This window comes from Mesocricetus auratus, unplaced genomic scaffold (genome assembly GCF_017639785.1).
Source record: "Mesocricetus auratus isolate SY011 unplaced genomic scaffold, BCM_Maur_2.0 Super-Scaffold_100021, whole genome shotgun sequence".
NCBI classification, from domain to species: Eukaryota; Metazoa; Chordata; class Mammalia; order Rodentia; family Cricetidae; genus Mesocricetus; species Mesocricetus auratus.
The window spans coordinates 34,657,844-34,684,574 of record NW_024429202.1 but is presented as its reverse complement, the minus strand read 5'-3'; the positions used below and the strand labels follow the sequence as shown (position 1 = coordinate 34,684,574).

At 44.2% G+C, this 26,731-nt stretch overlaps 1 long non-coding RNA gene across 16 annotated transcripts in view; it reads left to right on the top strand.

Annotated features, from left to right (window-relative positions):
• Positions 1–26,731, top strand: part of LOC106021569 — a 78,933-nt gene that overhangs the window by 37,933 nt on the left and 14,269 nt on the right. For 8 of the 16 annotated variants that reach the window (XR_005870044.1, XR_005870043.1, XR_005870037.1 and 5 more), the window contains exon 4: positions 26,132–26,368. The exons of 1 other annotated variant lie outside the window; for it this stretch is intronic. This is a non-coding gene — a long non-coding RNA (uncharacterized LOC106021569). Of the gene's footprint in view, positions 1–10,629; positions 10,826–10,929; positions 11,067–26,131; positions 26,369–26,731 lie in introns of all 16 variants that reach the window. 7 more of the 16 variants (XR_005870042.1, XR_005870041.1, XR_002383880.2 and 4 more) reach the window with 5 other exon arrangements.

The following is a 26,731-nucleotide window of genomic DNA, read 5'->3' as shown; positions in this document are numbered from 1 at the left end:
CTCAGTGCCTTGATCTGGAGTTAACACATTCCATAACCACACCCACCCATAGCAGGACAGGAAAGATCACATGACTGTTATTCCCAATTGCTCCTATGATGCAGTCCCATCTTCTTTCTCAAAGGTACCCACATCCTGATTTTTGACCCCAGACATTTGTTTTGCCTTATTTATTTATTTTTCTGGAACATGATATAAGTGGAGTCACAAGGAGATATTTAAGCTTTCTTTAAAATTATTTAGCTGTGGTACAGATTTTTAACATGGGGTAGGTATTCATCTGTGTTTGGTTTTCTTCTCTCACTATTATGTTGGCTATAATTGTAGTACATTTCTTCCCATTTTGTCCATAAAATACCACATGCTGCACAGTGTACCCATCTTACCCTTTATGAATTTGCTTTGGTTGTTTTGAGTTCTAGATGATTTCAGAGAGCTCTGCTGTGAGTTTTCCTGAACTCATCTTGCTGAGCGTGCGCATGCATTATGTTTAGTCTATATTTATGCGGAATGGGAAATTGCTAAATTGTAGGGGAGAACTGTTGGATGTTAATATATAATGCTGAGTATAAGTACCTTTCCAAAGAGACTGTGTCAGCCTTAAGCAGTGAATGTAGCTGCTCCACAGCCCAGCTCATGCCGCTACTAGTCATTCTGGGGGTATACAGCAAACTGGCATTGTGAGCTTAGTTCAATTTCCTGGATGTTTTTTCCAGACAAGGTTTCTTTGTGTAGCCTTGGCTATACTGGAACTTTCTCTGTAGACTAGGCTGGCCTCCAAATCACAGAGATCCATCTGCGTCTGCCTCCTGAGTGATGGGATTAAAAGTGTGCAGTACCACTGATTGTCGATTTTCCTGGATTCTTAAAAAGTGGGTGTATTTTTCAGCTTTTATGTGGATGGGTGCTGGGGATTCAGGGTCATGTTTTTGTGTCTGTGGGACAAGCACTGTTACCTCCTGAGCCGTTGCTCCAGCCCAGACTGCTTATTTTTATATTTAATTTCCATCTTTTCTTGCTGATTTGCAAGAGATATGCATGCATTTTACATATGAATCTTTTATGGGTTCAGTTGTTGAGAATGTTACAAGTCTTCTGAACTTGACCTATCACTTTATGGTTTCTGTGGATGGTTAATTTCTCTCTGGTTGGCACTTTTGTTATATCCAGAGAGCTTTTCTTATCCCAAGGCCATGACCAACATCTTGTTGATATTTTCTAGTAAGTTTGCTGTATCATGTTTTATATCTAAAAATCCACAGTCTACATGGCCTCCATTTCCCTCTTCTGCCTCCTTTCTTTCCTACCTCTTCTTTTTCTCTTTTCTCCCTTGTTTCTTTCCTGGGACCAATATTGAACCCAAGGGTTGTGGGAATGCTGAAATGTTCTATGCCATGGAGTTGTACTTCTGGTCCATGGCACTGATCAAGTTGGCTCTTCTGTTATGAGTGTCTATTTCTGCATCGTTCATTGGAAAGACCTCCTTTTCCAGTGTTTTGTGTTGACATTAAGTTAAACACTCCTTTGGTGTACAAGGAAGATATGCCCTTTTCTCTTCCTTCCACCAGCATGACAAATTATTCAGTGGCTTTTCCCTCACATTTTTAGATTCCTTGACAATTTCATATTCATGTACAATGACTTTTAGCCATTTTTTTATGCCCCATTCCAGTCCTTCTCTTGCTGGAACTTACCTTGTGTTCAACACAGCCCTTGCCTACTTCCATATCATTTTTTTCCCAATGGGTTTTTGAATGTTAACCAATCTTGTGTTTTGGACTAAACCCAACTTGGCTGAGGCATTTTATTTCACATACCGTTGCGTATGTTTTCTTCAATTTTTTTGTAATATGTACTTTTGTAATGATGCTTGTGAATTAAGTGTGACTACAATTTTCTCTGATGCCTCTTCCATCATGTCATCAAGCTCAGCTTTTAAACTGAGAGGTGCGTTTTCCTCAGATTTCACTCAAAGTGAACACACTGGGAAGGCTAATAATCTAGCAGAGCAATTAACCATGTAGGCCTATTCTCTCCTTTCCATCTTCTGTGTTTTCACTTAGACTTGAAGTGGGAAGCTGGTTTTGTGTAAGTTATAGGCTGAGATTAGTTACTCCATTTTGATTTTGGAAGCCATGACAGAATAAGCCTCCTGGGGCAAGTGATGGCACTTGGCTAAAACACATGGTCCTCACCGTGAGTCTTCATAACTGGTTTTATTTCTGACCTTTGACCCCTCAGGCACTGCTCCTGAGAAATACTTTTTATTTCTAAGATCTGCTTCAGTCCTATACCATGTAGCTCTCCTTTCTCACTTGTTGTCACCCCAATGCAGGGCTAACCTGTGGTCACAAGCAGCCTGGACTCTGAACTGAACAGCTGACCATCTTAACCCCCTGCTGAAAACTGTGAGATGCTTTTGTATTGCTTCACAGCGTGGATGCAGGCTTGGCACATGCTCACCTGTAACCTGCTATTTCAGTCTGCCCGAGCTGCTTCACCACAGACCTTAGACTAGATGACTTGTTGTTTTGTTCTGCTGAGGGTCAAACCCAGGACCTTCTGCCTTCCAGGCAAGCGCTCTGCCTCTAACCTACTCTCTTGGCCCTGGACTGGATAATTTATAAACAAAAGAAGTGTACTGCACATAGTTTTGGGAGAGGGGGAAGCCCAATATTAAGGTGCCAACAGTTACAGTGTCCTGTTAGGGCTGTAGACACAGTGTCTTGTGGCTGCATTCTTGCATGGTGGAAGACGCAGAGAGCCAGTTTGTGCCTTGTTTTAAAAATGAGGGCACCAGGCTCATTCATGAAGGTGGAGGGCCTGCGATTTCATCACTACCCAAAGGCCACACCTCTTAACAACATCACAATCACTATTGGCAAAACCGCTATCCTAATTAATTTTCATTGCCAACTTCACACAACCTGGGAAGAGGGAACGTTAATTGAAGTATTGCTGCAATCATACTGGCCAGTGGCCATAGCTATGAGAGATTAGTTCAATTGATTGCTGTGGGAGGGTCCAGCCCACTGTGACCTGCCCCATCCCTAGGAAGGTGGGCCTTGGCTATGTAAGAAATCTAGCTAAACATGTGTCTGAGAGTGAGCCCAGTAAGGAGCCTTCCTTCATGGTTTCTGCTTCAGTTCCTGCCCTGGCTTCCCTCAGTGACGGACTGTGACCTGTATGTGTAAGGTGATATAAACCCCTCCCTCCCCTTAGCTGCTTTTGGTCCTGGTGTTTATTATAGCAATAGAAAGCAAACTTCAGCAACCACCTCATGGTTTTCAGCAAGAGGTAGACATGGTCAGATTGCCTTTTTAAGAGTGAGCAGTTGAATGTCTGAGAAAGGATGGAGTAGCTTTCAGGCATCCCACTCACAGCCCAGGCTACAGGTAACAACAGACTGACTTTGTACTAGGATAAAGTAGGAACCCGAGAAGACACCAGTATTCAAAGTACAGCACCTGGCGGAGGCTTATCTTTGCAGCTCATTTTCTCCACTACTCTAGTCCCTGATTGGTCACTCTCTCACCCTAGTGTGGCTAGCTCTGTCGGTGAGCCAGGGTTCTGAGTGTCTCCGCTTCTGTAAATGCCGATCTCTCTACCTGCAATAAACCATCTATGTATTTCTCTGGGATAATCCACTCTAATAATAAGCGCAGGCTAGATAGCCTTGACCCCAGCCAGCCGGAGGGGGTGGGGCTGGCTCTTGTTTCTGCCCATGTTTTTTGTCTGTGCAAGTAGACGGATGTGGAGCTGTTTGTGGCGGAGCACAGGCCCCGGTGATCTGTGGGAATCTGGAACTCTGAGCGCGCAAGCGCTCACGTGTGTGTGTGTGTGTGTGTGTGTGTGTGTGTGTGTGTGTGTGTGTGCGCGTGTGTGTGTGTGCGCGCGCGAGCGAGCGTGGTGGAAGTAGGTGCTTAACTAACATTTAGAGATCCACACGGCACAGACAATAGCAGCCAGCTGATGGCTCTGAGTTTCATTTTGTTCCTTTTGAGAAGGCTGACATGGAAGGAAGAGGTCAGAGTGGCACGTTCACCATGGAGGTTTGAGGCCGAGGCTGGGGCGAGTCTGTAGCTCAATGCTCTCTCCGTGTTCCGCACAGAGCACAGTCCAGCTATTAAAGTCCTCTTGTGATGGATGCCACCTTTTACTGAATAGATTAGCAACAGGGATCTCCTGTGAAGGTAGATTTCTCCGGAACAATTTAAAAATTCAAACAAAAAAATCCCACTTAAAAGGCAAATTGAACGAGATCCTGCCCATGTCTCTTATTAATAAGAGTTTACACAGAAACTCTTTTAAGAGGGTGCATGAGGGACTCACGAGCATCATTAAAGTCTACTAGACATTCACTTTCACTGTGTAAAAATTGGCTGTGTCCTCAAGATGGTATCACACAAAAATGAGCTTTCTGGGACTCTTCTCTGTGAATGGGTCCTGGCTGCACAGTGGGGCCATTCATTTTATTTGGCCCATTTATTGCAAGTACATTCTAAATTTGGCCTTAATTATTTTTCCTTTCACAAAAAATATTTTGTGGGATCTTTTTGAACCCTGACTACTTCCTTCTTGCCCCTTAAAACAGAAGCCAGGAGTGTTATTTTTGTTCTCTTCTAATTAAAATAATTGCTTGGTTCCTTTTAACTAGCTTCATGCAGTTATTAGCCTAATACGTGGATGGGTGCCATGGGGTGCTTGAGGAACGAAGTGAAAAGTTGATCATGCAGCTTCACATGAGAAAGAGTCCATGGTGCCAGGGAGACTGATTTTCTTTCAGAGGGGCCATTCGTAAACCTGCCTCCCACACCCACACTGAAGACTATTGAGTGAAAGAATGGACCTGTCTCTCTCTGAAGGTGTACAGCCAACACAGTCCGATCTGAAGAGGACCACTTGATATGCTGAGCACGGCACAAAGACCTGGGTCTGGCTTTAATCTCTACCCCTGCTTTGTCTTTCAGAATAACTGCCATGGAGGATGGTCCTCGTGCCAATTGGCACCTCTCAAAGGACACTGAGAGAGAGAGAGAGAGAGAGAGAGAGAGAGAGAGAGAGAGAGAGAGAGAGAGAGAGAGAGAGAGAGGGAGAGGGACAGAGTGCCTAGATAGGAGCCTTCATCACGTGTTATGAAGACCCTACTCCAACAGAAAGTGCTCAGATGAAGAAATAATGCTTTGGATAGGAATTTCCTCCAGGCTGGTGCTGTCTAGGGGGTTGGCAAGCAGTGTCCCCGGGATGCGTCTTTCCCAGTGCTTATTCCTGCAAATAAAGTTCTATCAGATATAGACCTGCCCACTGTGTTCTGTATTGTTTATGCCGCTAGTGTATGAGGCATGAACTGGGTGGCTGCAGCAGAGACTGGGTAGTCTAGGAAGCATTGTGGCTCTTTACAGAAAAAGTTTTGGCTCCTGATGTCTGTCATTTAGTTTAGTGTCTATTAAGCACAACTGAAGAGATAGATGTGTTGGGAGTTTTGTTTGTTTGCTTTTTTTCTTTCTTGGCGATGGTATACTGGGCTGAGCACATGCTAAACAGTGTTCTGTTTCTGCGCTGCCTGCTTCTCATACATATTTTTATAAAGGCATTCATTAAAAAATGGCTCATGGCCCTTGGCGATTCAGTAATTTTATGAGTCGAAGTGGCATCGAGAAGGAAGGAAACAAGGGTTTAGGGCAAGAAGCCAGGGTTAGAGATAAGGCTCTGCCATGGTTAGTTAGCTCAGTGGCAGGCACAGATCACGCCAGGCACTTGCTCTGTCTGCAACCCAAGGAGAGCTAGATAGGGAGGGAACTTGCAGATGGATGGCATCTTTATTAACGGTGTCAGTGCTTTAGGGTTGATATTGTACAGTTATGCTTCCAGGCCAAACAATGGATATCTTTGCTGAGTGTGGTGGTACACATCTGAAATCCCAGCATTCTGGATGCTTAGGTGCAAGGATAACAAGTTGTTGGCTACTTAAGCTACATGAAGTGATGCTATCTTCAAATCTGGACACTCTTTGCCTCCAGCTTGTTGGGAGGACCAAGTGAATCCTTACAATGGATCCATATATTTTCTAAACCATAAGCTATTGTATTGGTGGTTGATGTTATCTATAGAGATAGATGCATGCTATCATCTCTATTGGGCATGCAAGGAATAAGGTAGCATGTCCAAAATCAGTTGACAGTCCAGTGTGAGAGCTACAAGGCAGGTCTCAGTCTTTATGTTGCTCTTCTTTCCAGGATACTGTATGCTCATTGGCATCATGTGTCTATTAGAAATGTCCTATCCTGAGATGGGGTGCTCAGTGGTAGAGCTACTGTCTAGCAAGTGTGAACTCCTTGGTTTGATTCCTAGCACTGGGGAAAAAGCCCCACAACTCTACAAGGTTCTTTCAGCCCTTTAGTTTGATTGTTAATGTATTCATTCACTGCTTATCATCACTTAAGAGCTGGCTGTGAGTTGGAAAACAGAAGTTTTCAGGCTTGCTGACGCTATGGAAAAGAGAGCTGGAAGACACCACAAACCATCCGATCTTGTGCTCATGTTTAGTCTTCTAGATGGACAGAGGTTCTCCTGTGGATTTTCCCTGGCTAGAGTTGCCTCTTCTCTGTGCCATGGAGCACAACATCCTTAGCCATCTGGGAAATGCAAATCAAAGCAACTCTGAGATACCATCTCACTCCTGTCAGAATGGCTAAAATCAAAAACACCAATGACAATTTATGCTGGAGAGGATGTGGTGAAAGGGGGACACTCCTCCATTGCTGGTGGGAGTGCCAACTGGTTCAGCCACTTTGGAAAGCAGTATGGAGATTCCTCAGAAAAATGGGAATAAACCTACCACAAGACCCAGCAACTGCACTCTTAGGCATATATCCAAAAGATGCCCATTCATATAACAAAGATGTCTGTTCCACTATGTTCATAGCAGCTTTATTTGTAATAGCCAGAACTTGGAAGCAACCTAGATGTCCCTCACCCGAAGAGTGGATAGAGAAAATGTGGTACATCTACACAATGGAGTACTATTCAGCAGAAAAAAATAATGGAATCATGAGATTCGCAGGCAAATGGATGACACTAGAAGAAACCATCCTGAGTGAGGTAACCCAGTCACAAAAAGAGAAACATGGCATGTACTCTCTCATATATGGATTTTAGACATAGATCTGGGGAGTGCCAGCCTACAATCCTATGGCCAGAGAGTCTGGGAAACAGAAACTTCATTTAGTGGCTGATCGAAGAAGAGGCAGACTCCCTTGGTTAAGTACTGAGCTGACCTCCTTTCCAATATTAGTTGCGTAGATCTGTTCCATCATCAGTGTGTCTATCTTCACCTCTTTGTGTGTTCAAGCCAAAGGACGAAAGAGAAAACATGGGAATGTGGGGAGCAGAATCCTGTAGCTACGAATAGACGGAAACAACATGGGCTGGGGAGGTTGAAAATGCATTGGGGGGGGAGGGGGATCTTTCTGAGAGAAGAGATCCAGTTGTGCAGCCCAATAAACACCTGGTAAACACAGCTGTGGCAGAGGTAGATGCTCTCAGCTGTGCGGCTAAACACACTTGGTTACACTCCTTCGACCTTGCCATCTTGGAGATGGTGGCAGAGTACTCAGGAGATGCCTTCACTAAAGTATGCACTTGGAACTTTCCTAGTGTTGGTAGTACACGGGTGAGTGATTGACAGCTTCTTTTCTGGTATTTGTCCTTTGGTTTCCCTCATGTCCAGTGTGATTGGCTGCCTGTTCTTTCCAGAACCTAAGAGTCTCTGAAACAAAGGAACCAAACAAATTGTCTGATGGGAAAACTGCTCAAGTGACACCTCCGAGGGCTGTAGTAGAAAGTTCTACCCTATCCCCTCATTTGCACTTCTCCCCATATATGTAGGCAGGCACAGCTCCACAATCAGCACATTCTGAGGTTTGTCAGTGTGCTATGCTGCTTCCCAGACATGTTCAGGACCAGAGTCATCGCCCGCTGGGGAAAAGCAGGTTACTTCGCACATCAAAAGCATATTCAAAGCCACACTTAGTGTTGTTGCAGATAACACTCGCCCTCTGCAGCAAACTTGAACATGTCCATAAGCCTGTGTAAGATTCTCTTACCAGAGCGAATTTCCTTCAGTCTTGGTTACTTTCTGACTGCTGTTGTAAGATATCATGACCAAGGCAAGGTAGAAAGCAGTTAATTTGGGACTTATGGTTCCAGAGAGTAGTTGAGTCTATGACTATTGTGGCAAGGAGTGTGGAATTCAGGTAGATAGGCATGGTGTGCAGCAGTAGCTGAGAGCTCACGTCTGGTGTACATTCATGAGGCAGTGAGAACTAACTGGGAATGGAATGGGCTTTTGAAACCTCTAAGCTTATCTCCAGTGACACTCTTGCAATAAGACTGTGACTCCTAATTCTTCTCAACAGTCCCACGAGCTGGTGACCAAGTATTCAAACTTATGAGCCTAGAGGGGCCATGCTCATTCACACCACCACACCTTATGTTTATTTCCTAATTGTATCCACTTATCAGATATTCTACCCCTGTTGGGAAAGTTTCCCAGGGTGGAAATAAACTTTTTGACACAGTGTAAATCCCACTGCTGAAGATGTGTGTTTTCTAAAATACACATGTTTTCTTGGTGTGTCTGCCTTTCTTTTTCAAAATTAGGCAGCACCCTGGAATAGAATAAAATCACTTTGTAAACCCTAGGAATTCTTGTATTATGGCTTTTATCATCACTCCCACTATTAGCATATGCACTGGTCCTCCTGGTTTATAAATATTACTTTGGGTTTACCAGTAAAGAGGAGCTTGAGGAAAACCTGATGATGAGAAATTGGTCCCAGAGTAGGAAGGGTTTGGGGGTGCATTGATTGTGGCTTGAAGAAAAGGAGTAAACATAAGGGTGTGTTAACCACATGCCCATGACCTGGCTTGAGGCATACTTACCTTTCTGTTACTGTTATAAATGCATGATAATCAACTTAAAGAGAGGAAAGCATTTATTTGGTTTAATATTTTATTCCAGGATCCCCTGGACCTGGTCCATTTGGGTCTGCACAGCATGGAGGGAGTGTGTGGCAGAGAGGAGCCCTTGTCTCATAGCCAGGATTCAATAGGGAGGAAAGGGAGGGTTCTGGAGCCTCAGACTTCACAACTTACTTCAAGAACACATCCACAATGACCTACAGATCTTCCACAAGGACCTATATCCTGAATTTCCAATAATGCCACTCTAAGAGTCAAGTCTGTAACACATAGGACCTTGTGGGCCATTAAGCTTCAGCCTCAGCACTAATTGGCTGCTGGATCATTTGGCACTGATCCTTGGAACCAGAGGAGCTAAAGTCACAGGGCATAGTCTTTGAAGACATGATGGAGGGAGCCTGGGACTCTGCTGGACTTCCTGGATGGGTGCTGAATACCAGTCTCAGTGTCCACACAGGACGGAGATAAGGCTTGTGGAATACACAGGGGAGGATAGGATGGCCAACAAAACAGGTAAAGTGATGTGACCGTAGGCCAATATCTGATGCAGCCATCAGCATCTGGGATTCCCCAGGAGACTGTGTGGGAACACTGCTGACACTCTGCTTCAAGAGAAGGGACATGGATTTCAGACTCCAGGCACATTTCACTTGTGTTTTTATTTTTCATTTTCTTTTTAGATAGGCCTCAGTCTATAACCCTGGATGGCCTGGAACTCACTCTGTAGCTGTGCGCCCCAGGCTAGCCTCGAACTCCAGACAGTCCTGCCTCAGCCACTTGAATGTTTGGATCACAGGTATTCGTCAACCACACCAGCTTGTTTTAACAGTAGTGTCAGGACACCACTCTTCCAGAGCATAAATTGGCTCAGAGCATAGACTGGGGGAGTCAGGTGTGTGTGTGTGTGTGGGTAATCTGTCAGTTCCAATAGTTTTCCTCATGTCATAGAACATGGTTTCCTTTTCTTCCTAAAGACTGAGTGGAAGTGGACATAGACTTTGAATGCGGTGGGGTCTCATATTCTGATGACAGAAAGGAACCAAGAGTAGGAGGGGAGGGACCAGCCATGGGGTCCAAGGGGAGGCTCTGTTGTGTGTGTTCTGTGAAGTCCATTGCAGGGCAGAGAGTGAGCAGTCATTCTAAACACTGTGGTGAATTTGGCACCAGGCAGGCAGTGCGTATGGGAGTCTTAACTCTCGATAGTGACTTTGGTCTACAGCACAACAGTGCTAGCAGATGTGCTAGGCCATGTTTGCTGCCAGATGTGGGTGTGCCTCCTCTCTGATTAGCTGTGATTTTAGTCCTTGATGCATATCAAACAAGACCCATTCTTACCCATAAAAGTTGGCTACATGTAGTTGAGGATAAGTATTGTATTTTATTATTACTTTCCATATTTACCTTGGTGGAGGAGACTTTGTGGATAGTAGCCATACCAGTCCCTGCCTCTGAAGAAGCTGTAGTTGTCTTTGTTAATCCAGGATCACAGAATGTACAGGAATTCAGGTATGGTCTGCTCAAGCAGGAGAATGGTTGTCAGTTCACCAATACAACCAGAGACTGACTTAAGTTTGTTTTGTTCTTTGTCAGCAGGTAGATTTTTTTTGTATTATGCTGATCATGGTCAAAATTCTCTCTCACACTTAGGTATAAATGGCTCTACAGAAGCACACAGTCCCCAAGTCACCAGAAGAACCCAACAGAGTGAAGTCTGTCTGCAGATAGTGCCTCTGCAGGAGCAAAACCAAAGCCACCCCTTCAGCACACTTGAATAGCCACAGTTTTATGTAGCGTTGAGGTCTGTGGTCAGGTCCCACAGATTATGACCAGTCAGCTGTGCCAGGTGTGCCCCGAGCCTGGGTCCCCACGTCTACAACCGTTTACTTTCAGAGCCAATATGGAGGAGGTCTGCCCAGGTGGAAGGGTCTCCCTTTATGTCTCTTTCAGGCAGCACTGGTTTGGATTTGATCTCTGGTTCATGAAGCCTCAGCAGTCTTTATGAGAAGCACTATCAGGACACCAGAAAGACCCTGTATGGACAGGCACTGCCTGGAGACTGTCTCACTTCTTAGCAAGCCTGTGAGGTATGTAGCACAGTCTTCATTTACAGATAGGGAGATGGAGTGTGGAGACAAAGTACAATCTCTGGGATTTAGGAAAATCATCCAGTTTCTTCAACTTTTTCTACTTGTGACTACTTTTTACTAAATAATTTTTTATACGTCCCCAGGTACATTTATCTCTATCAGTATCTGCTGTCTATCTATCTATCTATCTATCTATCTATCTATCTATCTATCTATCTATCTATCTATCTATCTGTCTATCTCTATGTCAGTATATTATATAGAAACCAAACATTTACTGATAATAAATCATAAAGAAATGTAATTTTACCCCTTATTAAGTGTGAATGCAAATTTGCATTGTAAATAAGTTAAAAGAATTAAATTTTATAAAGAACTACATCTCAGCTGAATATTTGATTCTGCAGGACAGTGGAGCAGTCTCAGTGTTTCTTGACATTGATTGATATTTTTACTTCATTACTGTCAATGCCGAGAATGCTGCAGAACACAGATACGTGGTACAAGATGAAAGAAGCACCTTTAGGGGTATTGCAGAAACTGTTGCAAATTCTGCCCTATACCTGCACTCATTTAGTGATTTTAATGAAACTCTAAAGATTTGCTGAAGGATGATGGTAGGGAAATACTAAAAGTCTTTGTTTTCTGTATTTAAATCCTTATGCTCCTATAAGAACAGAAAACTTGGCATACCCAGTAAAAACAATAGTGCGTAGCATTCATATCACCACACCTAGTCACCATGGCATCTTAGGAAAGTCACGTGACACATCTATGAAAGAACTGGAAAAACAGGGCCCATGCCACATGGTGTGTGAGGGTCAAAGTCCTTGAATTAGGACTGTCCTATGAGTAGACAAAGGTATAATCATTAGCTTCCTAAGCACTGCTATGGGACTTCCAGAAAGTCGCTCAGTTGTCTCACTGCTTCCTAGGAGACAGCAGGGGCTCAGTATCCCCAAGACAGAGCTACATTACCGGGGATGATTTCAAGGCATCCAGCCAGGAATAGGCTGGGTGTGGTTTACTTGTGCGGCCTGGCAACTGAGTGGATTCACCTTTTCCATTTGTGTTTCAGGAGGATCTTGGTTCTAATTCTTTCTCCTTATACTTCTTTGAAATGTCATTTATCACTTCCTTTCTCCCTCCCCTGGAGAAGGGAACCCCTGCTCTACCATCAGGTCTTCCAAAACCTGCTGGGTGTGTGGCAGGGCTGAATTCCTCATTGGAAAGCTGAGTAAGCTTGGAATAGATCTTTCAAGACAAAAGCCAAATCTTGCCTTTTTTTCTTACCTTGTCTCTAAGGGTTAACTATCTATGAGGATAAAGCCTGAGATTGGTCCTGTTCCACTCTCTCACCCCCCCTCGCCTCCTTGTGCTGGCTAGTTTTATGTCAACTAGACACAAGCTAGGGTCATTTTGGAAGAAGGAACTTCAGTTGAGGAAAATGCCTTCATCAAGGGGATAAGCTTGTATCCCATTTTTTCATAGATGATTGACGTGGGAAGGTCCATCCCATTGTGGGTAGTGCCATCCCTGAATTCGTCATCCTAGGTCCTATAAGAAAGCAGGCAGAGCAAGGCATGGTGAGCCAGCCTTAGTGGCCTCTGTGTCAGCTCCTGCCTCCCAGTTTCTGTCTTGACCTTCGGCCCTGATGTCCCTGGATGATGGACTACGAGCTGTAAGATGAAATATAGCCTCCCCCCAAGGTGATTTTGGTCAGTTATTTTTATCACAGCAAAGAAGTCCTAAGACACTCCCCAGGGAAAGGCCACTGATGACAGCTGGCTTTACTCAGTCAGAGATGTATTGCAAAGAAGAACTCCTTCCTTTCATTATCCCACAATCATATTGCTGGGGACAGAGATGAATGTTGTGTACTTATCTGATTAAACTGTTATTTTAAATCTATTTCATAGAGGCTTCTTCCTCTGATAGACATCTTGTGACATAACACATTAAACATCATATCCATATCAGAGACTTCCTCTGCTGTGCTTGTGAGTTGTGTATGCGTGCGTTTGTCTGTGTGTGTCTCTCTGTGTGTGTGTCTGTGTGTGCTACCTCCATATGACCCATAGCTATTCTACAACTATGAAACAACAATCGTAGTGTTTAGAAAAGCAATCTTGGGCATATATATTATTTACCTGTTTTCTAAAATAACCCGGTTATGTAAAAACACCAGAAGTTCAAACCTCCTGAAGATGAAAAAGTACCGCTAAGAAAGGTTGTGCATATCAGTGATCCCAGCACTGGGAAAACAGAGGCAAGAGGATCTTGAACTTGAGGCTAGCATTGACTGCACTGTAAGATCCCGCCTCAAAAGGCAGAAAGACCAAACCAAACCTAACCTAACCAAACCTAACCAAACCAAACCAAACCAAACCAAACCAAACCAAGCCAAGCCAAGCCAAACCAACTTAAATCATAAAAATCAAGGTCCCACTTTACTTGTCAAAGCCATTTTGTCCAAATGACAGACTTTCAGGCCGGATGAAGTTCAACAGGTCTCACCTCCAATCCTGCTGCCTCCTGGTTTTGCCTTTTATTTTTGCAGGGTCAGGGGAACAGGATTGTAAATGTCTCAGCACTGGCTGGCTTCTGTCACTAGAAGCTCTATTAATTGTTGAGTTCTTTGCCCCCATTTTGCCAAAAGAGTAATGCCTCCCCAGAATTACACAAAAATCAATGGCAAAGTTAATTGAAACCTGGGTCTCTGAATGCTTCTCTCTTTCTTAAGTGATGGCTTGGTTTCTGAACGGCGAGGGTGAATGCACAGAACAGCTTTAATTGGAAGATGAGTGGATTGGTGAGACAGAAAGTGGAGGTAGATCATTTTCCAGGGGACAGGGACAGTGTTTACATTAGGATTTCATTTCCTTTTAGGTCTTACATTGAGGCTTTAGCAGACAAGGAGAATGAGCAGGGCATTTCCACAGCACGGCTCCCTGCTCTATTGTCTCCCTTAAAGACTGACAAGGCTCTGAAAGCAGTGAGACTGGCCCCCTTCCTCCCAGGAGGCCAGAGGGCTTAGAAGGAAAGACAGAATGGGCAGAGGGGGCACTGACCACCAGAAAGTACCCAGCTTCTTATTTTAATAATACGTCTGATTCCCTTTTAGTGACTGTGATATTCATATGGCAGGCACTTGCTCCTTTAATTTGGCTTCATACTAGCAATATGCTTTATATTGACAACTGTTTACAACACCAATAAAACACGACTTCACTGGATTCTCCCATCAATGTGCCAAGGCAAATGAGATAGACGTGTTCACCTCTGCAAGAATTGTACAGCAATTAAGGGAGGCTCCAGTGGGCTGTAGATTATCCAGCGCAGCTGGGCCAGAGGTGGAGGTGGGGGTTACAGGTCTTCAGAGGCTTCGAGGAAGAAATAGGGGTTGTAAAGTCACAGGCTTACCTTGACGGGGCTCCTGACAGCAGGAAGGCAAGGTACATCTTCAGCCAGTTGGGACTCATTATGAAGAGCCTGTAGCACAGTTGGCTTGCTGAGTGCACATCTAGACACTGGGTGCTGCTGTTCACAGCAGGTTCTAAAAAGGCAGACAAAGGACCCCGAAGGGCATCTGGTCAAGCTTTGTGTGTGGAGGAAACGTATCCTCCAATTCCCGAAGCCCTGAAGTCAGGGATTTGATTATGCTTATCATGATCTCAGCTTCCACTGCTCCAAAATGTGATTAGTTTTCTAATTAGTTAATGTCATTACCTGTCATCAAATCCAGACAACACTGGGCTCAAAAAAGCTCCCGTGGTTTAAAAAAAAAAAGGCCCACATCTTTCCACTGTTGACATCTTTCCATGGTTGAGCACAGCTTGTTGAACAATTCTGGTAACTGCTGCCTCACTCTTAGTCCTGGGGTCTGGGAAGTTTGGAGAAAGCCATAGTTATTGTATTCTTGTAGTTTAAAATGCTGTAGTCCCCCAACTTTTCCTCATTCCAACCAAAGCATGCATACACTCCCACTGTATTTTTTTTTAGCCTACTCTATTTTCTTTTGTATGTATCTCAGCTATATTGCTTTAGGCAGAATGGACAAATTAAGAATCAGTCTACTGCAGGGAAACACTCTGTTAAGGAGTAGTTTTACATTGTAAAAATGTTGCCTGTCTTTGTATTCCACAGTCACTGTTGAACACCGGCCAAGCAGTTCCTTCACTGTTCCTATGATCATGCTCAATCTTTTAATAATCTATTTTTGAAAACAGTGTACAGGGCTTTGAGATTTTGAGGACACCATTAAGCCTGAGTTAGCTGGGGCCTTCCAGGAACTTATGTTTAGGTAAGGAAATGAGTGCTTGGATGGAAGTGTGTAGCCTGTGAACTGGATTTTTCCCATTTGTCTTCTCTAACCCTTTCCCACTTTACTCCTTAGTGATGAACCCTGTGGCATGAATGACTTTCTTGCTTTCAGGCTCCAGCTGGGTTAGGAGAATAGGGAGCAGGAGAGTGAGCTCACTGGTACTGATGGCCAGCCCCTTCTTTCCCGATGGCAAGAGTGTGTGATCCATTTGCTTTTGTGGATGTGTGTGTGTGTGTGTGTGTGTGTGTGTGTGTGTTTCAGAGCTCTTCCAAAGCAGATGTCCAACCATGGTGGAGGGAATCCTCTCACTGGGGGTGAATATTAGAGGTGTCAATGGTGGGAGTCAGGTCTTCTAATGGTGGGGGTTCAGCCCTCTCAATGGTGACAGTCATTTATGCTCAGTGGTGGGAATCAGCCCTTTCAGTGGGAAAAGGTAGACATCCTTAAGGGTGACAATCAGTTGGAGGAAAGTAACCATTTCCAGTGAAGGATTTAGAACTCCCTGGTGTTGCCTCAGTCCTGGGGGTGGATTGACAACTGGTCAACACTGTTTTGACTTTCCTAATGCTGACTTTACTTCCATAAACAGATCCTTGGCTTCTCTCTAGTTACCTTTTTGAGTGGGTTCTCAGTGTCCCCCTGGGACTGATTGCAGCAGTTGGTTAGAAGGAGTTATATACTATGCAAGGAATCTCCAATCCTTCCATTCTGCAACCTGCTGGATAATTATTGCAATGATTCTTGTAACCAGTACACCTTTTGGTTAGCTTTCAGATGCTATCAAACCACTGGGTTCCCCAATGACATTTTTGCTTGTTTCTGAAGACAGATTCTCATTATATATCCTAGGTTCACATAAACTCATGATCTTCTTTCCTTAGCTTCTCTAGCAGGAATTATAGGTATGCACCACACACTAGGACCAAATAGTGACCCACTGATAAGTCACATAGTCCATCATCATTCTATATTATAAGGTAAGGGAACCTTTGTCACACATGCTGTTAAAGGAACACCTGTGGTTTGTTCAGCCTGTCTATTCCTCAGCTGCATGGTAGCACCTAGAGAACAATGACCTCCCTGTCCACAGTCCAGGTCAACAAGCTCACTCCAGCCTGCAGGCTGTTACTTCGACATCAGGGTACTTTTGAGGCCTTCTACACCCAGCACTGCTTCCACTCAAATGCGCCTCATCCACCATGAGCTTTTATTCCTTTGTGGATAAAGGACAAAGTAACGTCTCCACAACCCCGCCTGGTTCATCACTTTGAGAAACAGAGACATTTCCTTTGCTTTGGAAAGCGTCCATTTACTTGTGTGGCAAGGTCGCCTTTGTTGACCAGTGCCATTTGTTTTCTAAGAGACTTTTACAGAACTCTTTTGCCTGCCCAGTTCTCAGTGGCCTAAGTCTTCTAGGTGAGCCAAACGAAGTATTTTCCTTCTCTGAGTTTAACTTTATTGCACGGTTCAAGGGAGGAGATCTTAGAGCAGAGGTTTGCAGTTCATGACATCTTCTATTTTGAAAATAGGTTTCAAGAACTGAGGTGGTCTGGAGTATGCCCCAGCTGTGTGGGCGGTATACACACTTACCAGTTTCCTCCTGGAAGCTCCAGATGGATGCCATCCGGCCAAGGAGCTTTGTTCCTCTGCTCAAGTTTTCCAGGTCACTCCATGACTTCCCCCCTGGAGAATTCAGGGTGTGTGAAGGCCATGCTAGAGTTTCCTGTGCAAAGAGCCCTTGAAATGTGAAAGTCTCCACTTCTCCTGATGATAAAAGTGATGCAGAAAAGAAAAAAAATAACAGCTCAGTTACCTGGTGGTGCTCTGTTCAGAGATGGTGCTGAGAGATTCCATGGGGATCTAAGTCCCACTCTGAGGAAGCTGATCAGCAGAAGCCAGAGTGGGTGCCATTCATGTGCAGGCTATTTTTCTTTGTAGTAGATGACATGATGCTAATGGTCCTTATTTCATAACAGACTCAAAAGCAAGATTCGTTCAACTTAAGTTTAAGTCTAAAATTCTCATCATACTGCAGTCTATTTAAAAAGAAAGAGAGAAAGAAAGAAAACATGCCAGCCTGGAGAAGAAATATCCTCAGGAAACCAGCCTAGAGGAAGAGAGACGAAAGCATGAATGAGCCATTTAGCTTTTCTTGGAAAAGGCGTAATTCTCAGATGAACGAAAGGCCAAGCATTCCCCACATTTTTTTTTGTTGGGCATATTTGCCAGTCCACAAGGTACTAGAACCTCAAGCAGGGAACCTGGACTGACTCCAGTTTCAGTAATTCAGGTGTTTGTGGCATAGAATAAACATCACTCAGAGGGAAATATCCTGAGTTACCAGAAGTTCCAGGGTGTTATATAATTTAGCCCCATTTCAGCTTTTTCTACAGAGAGGGATAAGTTAGCCACGAATGACAAACATATAAGCAGAATATTTTACTAGTAAAAAAAATGTGGAATCCACCAGTGTTTGGAACTATCCTTCTGAATTAATTTGTGTTTCTAAGGTCATGTAGAGCTGATTTTAATTCATTTCAATAAACCAAAGAGTGTTTGTTGAGAGAATATTGAGAAGTCCCATCGTGTGAGATGTCAGCAGCTGCCAGGACTATCTGCTACGGGAGGAGGAGGTCATAGTCTAATCAGCAAGAAAAATGCTCATGAAATGGGGGACAATCACACAACACCATAAACAAGCAGTATAGGATAAGAATAGAGAGAGATCATGGGCCTGCTCAGAAGAAGACTGTAGGCAACGGTGGATTTTAAGATAGCCCGGAGAGGGCTGGAGAGATGACTCAGAGGTTAAGAACACTGTCTGTTCTTCCAGAGGTCCTGAGTTCAATTCCCAGCAACCTCATGGTGGCTCACAACAATCTATAATGAGATCTTGTGCCCTCTCCTGGTATACAAGCATGTATACAGATAAAGAACTGTATGCATAATAAATAAACATTAAAAAAAGATAACCCAGAGAACTCTAACTCTTAAGGATGAGGAAATAGGTGGTTTACCAGGCACAAAAAGAGTGTTGAGTAAAACAAAAATAGTTTAAATAATTTTGTTTAAGTGTTTCTTCATGATAAACAAACAAAAGGGCTGGAGAGATGGTTTAGAGGTTAAGAGCACTGGTTACTCCTTCAGAGGTCCTGAGTTCAATTCCCAGCAACCACATGATGGCTCACAACCATCCATAATGAGATCTGGTGCTCTCTTCTGGTGTGTAGGCAGAATAGTGTATACATAATAAATCTTAAAAAACAAGCCCCCCAAACTTAGAACTTCACATGAAGTTGTGAATTTAATTCTAATAGCTATAACATAACTAAGTAGTTTGTGTGTGGTAGTTTGAGTGTAGTTGGTCCCAATAAGCCTATAGGGAGTGGCAGTATTAGGAGGTGTTGTTTTGTTGGAGTGGGTATTGCCTTGTTGGTAGAAGTGTGTCACTGTGCGGGCAGGCTTTGAGGTTTCATACGCTCAAGATACCACCCAGTGTCTAAATTGATCACCTCTTGGAAGGTGATCAAACTGAGTCTTAGGGATGTTAAGTTCTTTGGCCAAGAACTCATAGTAAGAAGCCCCTCAGCTGGGATTCTCTTGGGAACATGGAAGAAGATTGCCTGGCTGTTTAAGAAGTCCAGTGTTCTTCTTAAACAGCCAGTGAAAATCTAAGTTGGAAAATGTAGCTGTTGAAACAATAACACATCTGGCTCTATCGTTAGAGCCAAGAGATAGAGAGAAGGATTTGGTATACTGGAGTCTTTACACTGGGCAGTAGAGATTATTTGGACTTCCTTATTTTGTGTTGCCTCCTCAATAGCTACAAGATTTATAGGGTGGTGGTGGGGCTGAGTTTGAGGTCTTTCTCTTCCAGTGGAAGGAATAGGTGGCAGACTAGCTGTCCAGTCTGTCTTTCCTTTATTCCTGGGCATAGTCATCCAGCTGCAGATGATCTTTACCAGTCTCCCACAAATCATGTGAGACCAACTTCCCAACTGGGAAACATGAGCCCAAGTGTTATGAACAACTCTGCATGCTATCAATGGACATTGCTCTTTCCCAGACCACTGCTTTCTCCCACCAATGTGCTGGCATCTCATTATGTTAGCATCTGCATTAGACCAAGTACTCTGCCTTCAAATACCTGCCCCAGAGCCTGGATCTCTTCATTACCACCCTAAACAGAGCATCTTACTAGTCTGCACTGTCCACAGTGCTGTGTAAAAGGAGAATTGATTCATCCTATGAGCTGATGAATTTCAAGGTCTGGTTAATACATGGCCTTAGATTTGACTTTGAAAAACCCAGACCATTTCTAGACTGGCAAGTTAATCAGGATGAGGTACCTTTCTGCAGTTGACACTGATCATGGTACATAGGGCCCTGTGGTTTGAATGTGAAATGATATCCTACAGGGGTGGTGTTTGAACAATTGGGTCTTCGCCGGGTGATGCTGTTTGGGAAGACGAGAACCTCCCAAAGAAGTGGGGCTTTGATGGAGGAAGTATGTCACTGGAGGTAGGCTTGAAGAGTTGAAAGCTGGCCCCCACTTCCCTTTCTGCTGCTGGGCTGATAATGCCATGTGGGGCAATGGCCTTGAGCTCCTGCTACCATGCCTCCCCTGCCACGATAGACTAGTGTCTCCTCTGGAACTGTAAGCCATAATAAACCCCTTCTCTCTGAAGTTACATTTGTCAGGGCATTTTTGTCACAGCCACAGAGAGGAAACTAATACAGTACTGCAGGGTTGAAAAGGTTATATATGCAAAATCATGGAAGAATTTCGTAACTGTATAGTTAAGCCTGTGCATAGTTTAATTAAAAGTAAGCTGAAGCTGGTTTTTGGTTTTCTTGAGGGTTCAGTTGGAAGAAAGATTTCTTAAGCAGCATGCTGTCCCAATTCCAAATGGCTGGAGTTGCTGCTTGGGAGCTCAGTGGTGATGTCAACTTGTCAAAGTGCCTACTTCAGTGGTGTGGGTGAGGCTGATGAAAAGATTTCCCCAGAGGTGCTGAGTGATGCTGTTTCTGAAGGATGTGAGAGGTGTTACCATGGGGATTAGAAGGCATCTAAGGGGCCTGGACTTTGGAAGCTCTACTGCTGCTTTAGAGACAGTAAGGAAGTGGAAATACTGTAATTTAAAATTAAACAGTTAAGTATATTGCAGCATGTACTTAATGATAACACATCTTTAAATTAAATATAATCAAAACAAATACTTTAAATTACAAATTAAACCTTCCCATATAGTTAAAGCTATCTGTTTTCACAAGCAACTTGTACCTGCATTAAAGAGCTACCATTTTCTTCAAATATTAATTGGAGTTTTCTTTCAATGCTGTGGATGGAACCCAGGGTATTATTTATGATAGTTAAGAACTTTACCTTTGAGTTATATCTTCAACACCCAAGAATTAATTTTAAGGCAAATTTTGCTTTCTAAAAGGGCAATATTGGAGCTGGAAATATGGCTCAGAAGTTAAGAACACTTGCTGCTTAATCATGAGGAACAGAGTTCTGATCCTCGCACCGATGTCAAGTAGTTTACAAAGTGTGTAACCACAGCTCTGAGGGATCCAACGCCCTCTTCTGGCTTCTGTGGGCACCTTCACACACATGTGTACATACACTCACCCACACATATGTGCATGCCTATAAATTAAATTTAGAAAGCAATAGTGTATCTCTTTAAGCATGATTATGAACAGGAAAGGAAAGGGTTCATTTTCTGGTTCATAGTTTTGATGAAGCCAGTTACTCGGGCTTTCTTTTTCAGGTTGTTAACACCTTCAGAAATAGAAGATTGACTTTTTTTTTTAAACTTGAGAAGTGATGTCAGGGTCTGAATCCATCCAAGTTAAGTCTATTTAGAGTTAAGTCTATTAGGAGGGTTCTCAACCCTCCTAATACTGTGACCCTTTAATACCACATGTTGCGGTGACCCCCAATCATAAAATTATTTTTGTTGCTACTTCATAATTGTAATTTTGCTACTGTTATGAATTGTAAGGCAAATATCTGTGTTTTCTGATGGCCTTAGGCCACTCCTGTGAAAGGGTAATTCGACTGCCAAAGAGGTTGTGACCCACAGGTTGAGAAGCGCTGAATGAGAGACTTCAATGGGGTTAGATTTCTTTTTCCCTGTCTAAGAAATCTATGAGACGAGGTTTACTGTCAGCGTTTGCATAGGAGGAAGTGTTTAGAAGCGTCCAGTCTGGCCTTCTAGACCTGCTGAGGAGGGAGGCCTTCTGTCCCCCCCCCCCCAGTCCTCCCTCTTTGCTTAAAGCCTTCTGGGGGGACCCTGCCCAAGGTGCTGCATGGTTGACCGATCCCAGAGAAAGGCTGCATCATCAGCTCAGCTGCCTGCTCCCTCTGCTCTAAGGCCTGGGGACTGGGGACCACTCAGGCAAGAGGAAGGAGGGGACATAGCCTGGAGTCACACATGGCTGCATTTTGTATGGCAAGGCTCCCTTGTTTGTGCTTTCTTCCTATGGAAAAAAAAAAGCCCCTGGAAGGGGCCTGGGGAGCCAGATCAAATGTTCAAATGTACTGGCAGGGAGCCAAAGCTTGACTTCTCTGCCAGGAACTCCACGTTCTCAAGTCTTCGCTGCTGTTGAAACTGATAGGGAAGGTTAATGAGATTAATATGGCCAAACACTGTGGACTTCTGGGAAGCAAATGGCCAGGTAGTGAGGCTCAGTGTTGGAACAAGGGTCAGTCCATGGTGGCTGGAAACACTGAATGGAGCCGGCTCCTAATAATGTTTCATTGTTTTTACTGCACAATTCAGAAAGTGTTGTGCCCAGGGCTGGTGGAGGGAGTCTGACAGACCTCTGTGTCATTGGTGAAATGAATTGAATGCCCCGGTCAGTTCCCATCTCACCAGCTCTGTCCAGCACCTGCCACCTGCCCGGCTCCGAGGTGGCATTTTCTAGGTCTTTGTTATTCAGAAGAGACTTTGAGTGTTTGACAAAAAATGGTAAAATAACACAGTTATGGGGAAGAATATCCAACAGGGCATGGAACAGAAAGATGAGATATCTTTGTTGCTGGACATGCCTTGAATAGAAGACTTTTGAGCAAAAGGGGGGAAGATGGATCTGTGTGTGTGTGTGTGTGTGTGTGTGTGTGTGTGTGCGTGTGCATGTGTGTGCCTGCATGCATGTATTTATGAGTATTTTTAAAAATGATATATAAGTGGAAGGAAGAAGAAGTTTTGGTGAATCTATAAAATCGTCACAATTTATGAGAGTTTAAAAGGCAATTTCTTTTAAAGGGACAAATTCCTAATTTCCCACATAAAAGTATGGGAATTGAATGGTAAATCCTTCTCAGCTGACAAGTCCCCTGAAAGAGGCATGAAAAAGAGTTACTGTTCCCGTCCATTCATGCCTCCTGAAAGCCGTGGAGCACACAGCCCATGGAGCACACAGCCCATGGTTTCAAAGCTGCCGGATGACTTTTCAGAAATGATCTATTGTGGCGCTTTGTTTCGTGCGGGTCACCCTCGTTTTGTTCTGCCTGGGCTGTATTACTCTTCTGCCTCTGCCATTAATTCACCCTGTCTACCCCTCTCCATTCAGAGACACATTTCAGTCCCCGTCCCACAGAGAGCAGAGATGAACGAGACCTAGCATCTCCCCATTGCTGCAGAGGGTGACCACGGAAGAAAGAATGAAGGGAAGGGCCACTTGGGGATGCAGGCTGCAGGGGCTCACCTGGGGGGCGAGGATGCTCAGCAGGAAAAAGAGGGCCTATATGGGGAACCAGGGAGCAAATGGGAGTGTTGGGTGATGCCAGGGAAGAGGACTTGAGTGAGGTACCCAGCTGAGCAGCTTTTGGGACTCTGGCGGGGCGGGGCATCCTGGCCTCGCCCATGGGGTAGTGCCTTTATTTTTTCAGCTTTGGCTTGATCCACTCTCTCACAGTTCAGCGAGTACAGATTATGTGTAGCTCAAGGATTGGCAGGCTGGAACAAACTGTAAGAGATACAATAATTATTTTAAAGGAAAAAGATTAAGAAGGAAAATTAAAACCCAAACCTGTCATTTGGCTAGTAACTCAGCTTGTGTATGCACCCCCCCACCCCATCTCCTTGGAAACCTCATCCTATCTGATTTTATCCTAAAAATTGCTTCTCTTACACCTGTCTTCTGGGCTGTGTACTTCCAATAAAGTGGGAAGGGACTATCCAGGGGTCTTGAAAGATCCCAGGATCTCCTGGGCTACAGAGTGGTCACAAACATCCTCCAGTTAGTGGTTTAGTGACATCTATCCTTCGCCTTCCATGACCATGAGTTGCAGGTGTCCTGTCCATCTATCATGGAGGAACCACAGACAATGGAGTGCATGGGCGAAAGAGGGGACTCCGAAGTCTTTCCCACCAGTCATTTAATTTCCTTTACAACTGGTCCAGCGGCTTCCCACTTACCTGGGGTCTAGGATGCTCGGCTGTGATATCCTGGAGAGGACAAGAAGCAGCCACCACCACAGATCCCGTGCCCTATGTGCTTACTATGGATAACCAGTAGGCAGAATGACAGACAGGGGAACAACACGATCTCAAAACTCCAGCTGAATAATGTTGTCAGTTCGCACAGTTGGCTGAATTGCCACTAGAGTGTGAAGCTAAGATTAACATTTAAGATTTTAAACTGTGGGGACCTGGGAGATGGCTCAGTGAAAAAGAGCACTTGCTTGGCAAGTGTGGGTACCTGAGTTCGAATGCCTAGCACCCACTTAAAAAAGTCAGGCATGGCGAGCTTCTGGCTCAGAGACAGACGCTGTCTGAAGGCAAGAAGGTGGCGAGCCAGCGAGGCGATACCAGACACCCTGCTTTGGCCTCTGTATGTGTGTATACGGGCATATGCACTGACACACTCACATGAGTGCAACACACACGTACACACCACAGATTAAAGTTGCACCTACTTTAAGAAAATTAAAAAAAAAAAAGAACCATCCACCTCAGTGTCTGCGCTTCATTTGAGCTTTGTGCCCTCAGTTAGGCAAATGACCCCAAATGCTGGGTCACCAGTTCCATCAGAGAGAAGGAGGGTCTGTGGGCTTACCACAGTGGCTGTTATACATGGAAGGGTTTCCAGGGGTGGCAAGCACTTGCTCAGCCTTACTGCAGGGCCTTGGCCCAAGGATGCTGATGTAGGAGCAGTGGGTGGAGGCCTCCAAGACACTGCATGTCTAACCAGTCCCCAGTGCTGCTGTTGGTCCAGAAGCATTCTGTGAGTTGGTTGCTCTGGGAACTCTAGAGCCCCATCTGGCTAGATGACTCAATTTTTCCTAGAGTGGATGTGATGGAACAAGGTTGTCCTGCAGAGACAGTAAAGCCCTCCTGTTGAAATTTGAAGAGGACACATTGTGTCGCCAGCTCTTGACCTTTCCTGAGAGTGCACAGGCACACTGGGCTGACTCATATAGTTTAAAGACGCATCTCAATTACAAGATGTGGTCTAGACAGCTGCCCTTATGGGGACAGAGCTTGCCACTAAACTCTGAGCAATTACTTAAAATTAGACTTGTCAAATTTGTTTAGGGCGGCCAGGCAAGTACCTACATTGACCCAATGTCAGTCTTCCTGGAGAGATGCTCTAATGATTTTGTATATCAGTCAGACTATTTAAATACTAATGCTGCCTTCATGCCATGATCAACATTCTAGTCAGATGTCACTTTTAGAAGCCTTTGGGGAATTTGCATGCCTTAATTATTCTTCAATATCCAAGCCAAGCATTCTTTAATTGGTGTAAATTGAACAGTGTTCTAATGCAGACAAGAAGAGGACACAGTGATCAATGATTCTGGGCATGTCTATTGGAAAGTCATTGCCATTAGACCAGCTAACAAATCCTTCATCCCTTTGCTTCAGAAGAAACACCAGTTCATGACACTGAGGGGCGCTTTTACTCAGTCACTGGGGCTTCCAAGCATGGAGTGAGGGGTCATCCCAAAATTCCAGTATTTGAGGAAAGTTTAAAAGAGTGGAAGAGATGCTTTGTTTTCATGTCAGAAATTTCATAACACCCTTTTATGAGAATTTAACCAGAAACAAAATGTTTCTGCCTTGGGCTATTCTCTCTCTCTCGGCTGGGAACAATATAAAATTTTTGTTAACTTGTCAGGCCATTCTTTCCTGTGATTTATTTATTTATTTTTTTGAGGGGAGCAGTTCTAATAGTGTGAAACCCTCCCAGTCACACACCTAAGAGTGGTGGCATTCTCTGATACTTCTAAAATGATTGGGAAAAACCCAACCAAGGCTTAATCCTTAAGCAGCCTCAGAAAACTCCTCACTCACATGGATGCTGGCTTTTTACTCTTTCTATCAACTCCCTCAAACTGATTATTTTTTTACTGAGGTAAGAAGAAAAGGAAATAAGTGGCCCATCACATACTCCTGGCCCCAGTTCTGCTAGGCTGGATCCAAGAAACTGTTACTTAAGGTAGAGCAGGCACCTAGAATAAAAATTGTTTTAATCTCTGGTTTGTGATAAAATATGCTGATTTGGGGGACAGTCAGTGATTCAAGTGTGTAAAACCACACTTGGTTAAGAACACACATGTTTAAGATGGGAAGTTAAAGGATACACACACACACACACACACACACACACACACAGATTCAATTATGAATGGCTTTTAGAAATGACTAGCTCCTATCATTTGAGCCTGCAGAGATATGGTGTGTACAATCTCTCTTTTCTAGTTATTTTTCTGTTACAGATGCTGCTACCCAGCCTTCCTTAGCCTTCTGGAGCCTTCTGAGGTCTGCAGGGATATTTGCATGAAGCAGGTACATTCAGATGGATGGCAATGGCTCTGATCTTTAATATCACACTATCTCCCTGGCCTTCAAGTTCATAACGGGAGGAATGAGAGAGATGAACAGAGTGGCTCTAAGATGTCAGAGAGATCTAATAGCCAAAGTTACGTCCTCTCTCACCAATTGTCATTGAGAAGGTGAGGCAGACAGTGTCCCCCACACCCTGTTCTGTGTTGTTCCTGCTGATACTCACCCACAAAATGATCATCTCAGTCCCATGTGTCTAAACAGCCCTGGAGCTTGTCATCACGTACACCATGGCCCCCTCTCTCTGGGCAGGTCACAGATCTCAGGCTTATAGGAAGGTGAGAAAGCCTCGGACTTCGAGTAAAGTGAGATTCTAGGTTGGTCTCTTTTGCTCACTGAGGCTGGAGCCCAGCCTGACTCAGGCAGCACAGCTCTGCTGTGTTTGAAGGAGTCAAGGTTACTGTTATTGAAGAAAGAGTAGCAATCACCACGTATCCCATGGTTAGCTCTCACTCATTTCCTCTCCCCTGCGG